This window comes from Lactuca serriola, chromosome 8, assembly GCF_051521515.1.
Source record: "Lactuca serriola cultivar US96UC23 chromosome 8, Lser_US96UC23_V15, whole genome shotgun sequence".
Taxonomy (NCBI): domain Eukaryota; kingdom Viridiplantae; phylum Streptophyta; class Magnoliopsida; order Asterales; family Asteraceae; genus Lactuca; species Lactuca serriola.
In genome coordinates this window covers 139,053,613-139,058,713 of record NC_136415.1, presented here as the reverse complement: position 1 = coordinate 139,058,713, position 5,101 = coordinate 139,053,613, and the positions used below count along the sequence as shown (strand labels likewise).

The window sequence follows — 5,101 nt, the reverse complement described above, 5'->3', positions numbered from 1 at the left end:
TATAAATAACAGCAAACCTTATATTATATTTAATTTTATTTATGTATAACTCGCGGGTAGAAGTCATTCAAACGATTGAGATTATGCAGTTATAATATATTTATATATTATCATATAATTCAAAATAATCAATATATTATATCAATTTAATATACGAAATATTATATCAAATTTAATAACAACGTTGTTGCTATATTAAAAAAACCATATATTTATAAAGACTTCAACTATATAGATGTTTCTGCACAACGCGCGGACATTCGTCTAGCATTATATAATCCAACCTTATCTAAATTTAATTAAACTAGCATAAGAAGTCCAAATGTCTCTTCTTCCTATGTCAATATATGGTCAAAAGCAAAAGTCCCAAATAAAATTCATATATTATCACTGAAGAAGGAAACCAAATTAAATTAAAAGTCTCCAATTATTAGAACTAGGGAAGATGCCCGTGCAACGCGTGCGTTGCACGGGTCAAATGTTTTTGCCTTTTTGTACCCATAGCAACAATGGACTTCGATGTGTCCAGTTTTCTCATAATAGCAATGTACTTATATTTCTTTACATAAAATATGAGATACGCTATACAACCATGATAATGGTTTCATATCGTCTTATGACCTTTGAATAACGAATCTGCTAAACCCCTTACAGAAGGTGTTGTCACTTTGCAACTCATGGAAAATATCAGCAAGAAATCGGAAGCAAACATTATAAAATTTTCATTTGGATAAACTATAGCTACTAATATCATAGAATTACAGATAGTGAAGCCTAAAGCAAATTTGATAACTAAGTTTCCGTAACTAAAAACTTACATACGTGAAATCCTAGAGCTGAGAACTTATTTCAGAAATGAATTGGTTCCCATGTAAGGTCCAAGATTGAAATTCCATAAAAGACACCTCCAATTTCTCTTGAAATCCTTTTAACCTTTGTTGTAGGGAAGGCTGCAAAGTGGATAGAGAAACTGGAAATTACTCTTATTTAAAAAAAAAAAAGAAAAAAAGATCTGATTACTTTTGATTGTAATTTCCTGTGAATTTTGTCAAGTTTTGAGAGAAAATGACAAAACGTTAAAGCTGTGAGATAAATTTTGGAAGGAAAAGTGTGAAGATTAACAAAACTCACAGATTGTTGAGATTCATATAACAAACCGAAAAGTAATATGATATCATCGTCAAATATTAAATATCTCGGAATCCAGACAATAAATATTTGCCCCTAAAAGGTCACTGAAATTGCCAACCTCCGTAGACTGAAAACCAAAAAAAGGTTAAAAAGTAATGAATATGCAGGTGAATCTGTTGTAGTTTTTGGTTTTGGTATTCTACAAATTATAATTTTATCTATATTTGATACATTATCCTAACTACAAGGATAAATCGAAGGAAATCACAACCTACTTTACTCTTTTTATTTTAGCTATAAGGGTAAAATTTTCAAAAAGATGTGTCATTAAAAATCAGATAAATAACATAAGGGTTATATCAATGATGGAATGAAATAAAAAAGACAATGAAAATAACAAAATGGAATGAATCATCTTTCTTTAGGAATGGTCCATTCCATTCCATTAGGGAAAACGTACTTTAACTATAAGGGTAAAATTGTCAAATATATGTGTTTGTTAATGATCTAATTTCAGTCACCATTTTCAATTAGCTACTTTATTAGTATTAAACAAATATATTATAATATAAACCTAAAAACATTATATTCAATCACCTGATATTTTTTTTGATGTTGACCCTGCAAATCATGCGGCTGTGAGAATTGATTCTGCACATATCAAATAATTACAATTTACAACATTACAATACTTTTTAAAACTAATAATATATAATCCAAATTTAATTGTAGTCTTATATAACTAAAACCATACATACCTGCGCTAATCCAATCATTGGAGTTTGCCTAAGTAATTAAGCAAACATTTGTTGCTAATGTTGTGGTAACTGTTATTTACCTATGTTAATCCACTAATTGGTTTATGTTAAAAAAAATTCTACACAACACATCTCACATTCTCTTTTGTCCCAGTTATAGTTTTTATTTTTAAACTGTTTTACTACATTCCCTGCAATGAACTCTAATGACTTTCTTTGACTACTTCCTTGGAAACAGTCAAAGCCTCAACAACCTTTCTTTGACTCTCTGCCATAGCTGCTGCTGCTTCTTCTTTTGCAGCTTTTTAATCTTGCAATGCTTTGGCTTTGGCTTCACTTCTTAAAAAAAATTTGAAGGACACAGCAAAGTTTTGTACTATACTTTGGGTTAGACAAAAATAACTCCTATATTTTAAGACTACGATAGATAAAAAAAATAACATTGAAGCTTACCCACAAATATAGTCATATCTCGATTCCTATAAAACACATATAAAAAATTTGTAACCGCAGGATGGGCTTGTATTATGGCGAAGTTATTGGGTGCTGAAACAGGTTGTTTACTTTCCTCATCATCCTACTTCCTTCCTACCATCGTCTTCAATATACTTGTCGACAATCTCTTCCAATGCTTTAGGATATGAAAATCAATCTGCAAACAAATTTTAAAAAAGATTAAAAGAATTAAATGAGTTAAAATAAAGCATAATGACAATTTCTATAATATACTCTAAAAAATAGATTGCATCATCTAATACTAATTACAATAGTTATTATATTACCATTCACACAACTTATCATTGCTTTATATTAACTAATTACGCAAACATATGATATTATCCATTTTAATCTTAAACGCTTAGGAAAAAAAGAGCAAAGTTTAAAAAATAGAAAGGCAAATTATTCCAAGCATCACACCGACATTTATTTTGGTCACTCTTAACTCTAAAAATTTGATAATTTACCATTCTGACTGTGAACAGCTGTAATCAAAATCTGGAAAAAAAACCAAAGAAATTAAAATTACAAACAAATAGAATGGAACCGTAGAAACATTAGGGTTTATTTGACCTTCTTTGGTAGGGGCGAGGAGTTCCCACTGGTATTTGCAATCTGTATCATTGATAGTTGCAATCAAAACCTGGAAAACAAAACCAAAGCAATCAAAATTAGAAACAAATAGAAAGGAATCATAGAAACTGGGATCGGCATTTCACTCGTGAAGCGGGTGACAGAGTAACAATCGATGCACCCTAGAAGCAGAACCTAGAAGAAAAGTTGTAGAAGAAATCCACTCAGCAAGCTAACCGGTGACTGTGGTGGTGTGCAAACGTTAAAGCTTTCGAAGTCTTCTTCTCCACCGCTACTGGTGCAACACACCGACCCAACAACCAATCATATAGAAAATTCAAAATCGGTAACAATCATCGGAGATTTGTCAATAACGGATTCCCAAATTGAAATTGGTTTCCATGGGTCAACCACTGGAACCCAAAAACCTTGTCGCCTTGCGATTATGTCGCCATTTCCGATGGTGAATAACAACCCCCACCCTCGTCCGAAGGAGATCAACGCCAACTGTGTGGGGATCAGGGATGTAATCCTGAAAGATGACGGATCAGTCGGCGGTGGAGGGAGCAGACTGTAGAAGAAAGGGAGGAGAGTCGATTTGAGAGAGGATAAAGCAAGCGGTGGTGGAAGGATCGGGAAGTAATCACGCTGACTAAAGTAACCGCAGTTGAGGACTTGAGGGATTAACCCGATGAACAGTACTGTAGCTAACTCCTCACACTAATGTGATTGGGTTATAGAGACGGTAACTGCAGATAAATGTAACACGTCAACTCTAATTTCAAATTGGTCTAAAAAGACCCTCTGAAAAAGAAAGGCAGAAAACAGATGGAAGTGACCATACAGAAATAAATAATGCAACTAAAGGGACCAAAAGAGATAAATTTGCTCCAAATATACTGTTACTTTTATGCACAACTTTAATATATATATATATATATATATATATATATATATATATATATATATATATATATATATATATATAATAAAATTTTAACCACTTAAATTGGTGAAGTAACATCCAAGTTTGCATGAGGTTTGTTGCGTCTTAAAAGAAGGAAAATGGGCAAAAGGGGAAATATGTAGTGTAATAATTGGAACTTTTTGAAGTGTAACGCTGTTCTCCTTGACCATGACGGTCTCTATTGTGCCTTTCTTTGTCATTGTCCCTACTAACACTTAATGTTTTTTTTCCTTTTTCTTATATAACTTTTTTTTAATATTTAATTACCATGTCCCTGTTTGTTGATACCAATTTTTGTATTAATTCTACAACAAAGTTCTATCGTTTTCATTAAGTAATATGGTATTAATAAAATATTTTTCGATGACTATCATATAAAATAGCTTTTACCGGTTATAGAAACTAATATTGATAAGACTGGTAGGTGTGGGCAACGTCCACACCGGCATTATTGAGGAAACGACAAAAAAAAGGCATTATGAAATATGCTGGTGGCAACGGAAAGCAATGCGTATGCGTAAAACACGTAATAACGGAAAAGGGGGCGGTATTTGTATGTTATAACACCCCTTGGGGCGTTGCCCATACACAAAAGACTAAAAATTAACATTATTTTATAATTGTTTTACTTTAGTTTGGGAAATTTTAACAACCTACATATTTGTTTCATTGTGCTAAGGGTGGAAGGAGTCCATCCCTCCTAACCCACTGTCACATCAGTTTTTTTTATTCTTTCTTTATTCTATCTTTCCCAACCCACAACACATGGAAACCCTATATTTCCCAACCCACGTAACCCGCTTTCCACATCATTTATTTTTATTTAATTAAATAAGAAAATATAAAATAAAATAAAACATAACTATCTTTTTAATTTAAAATAAAATTTTGCTAATTAAAAAAATCTAAAATAATATTAAAGCTTATACAAACTTATATTGTATATCAATAATTTTGAATGCAAATATATAAAGTTTTTTGAAATTCGAATGAAAAATAATAATAATAATAATATATAAGTTGAAAACAAAGGATACATGCATTAAAGTGGGCAAGTGGGCCTCTATGCATTCAATTTCAGATGCTAAATAATTTCAATCGTCAATAAACAATCGTCAATAAACAGTGGGTTGGTGAACCCGATTTTGTATCTTAAACCAATGAACTCGTCGAA

At 31.6% G+C, this 5,101-nt stretch overlaps 1 long non-coding RNA gene across 4 annotated transcripts; it reads right to left on the bottom strand.

The window, feature by feature from the left end:
- Positions 1–701: 701 nt before the first annotated feature.
- On the bottom strand, positions 702–3,682 carry LOC145066347 (uncharacterized). Of its 4 annotated transcripts, none has more exons than XR_013688737.1 (5): positions 2,961–3,682; positions 2,834–2,885; positions 1,729–2,541; positions 1,132–1,258; positions 702–950 (listed from the first exon to the last, which is right to left on the bottom strand). It is a non-coding gene; the product is annotated as an uncharacterized LOC145066347 (long non-coding RNA). The 4 variants fall into 4 exon arrangements; XR_013688736.1 differs by having other exon boundaries at positions 2,855–2,885; positions 2,961–3,681; XR_013688738.1 differs by lacking the exon at positions 2,834–2,885 and having other exon boundaries at positions 1,729–1,782; positions 1,890–2,541; positions 2,961–3,681.
- Between the last annotated feature and the right edge of the window lie 1,419 nt (positions 3,683–5,101).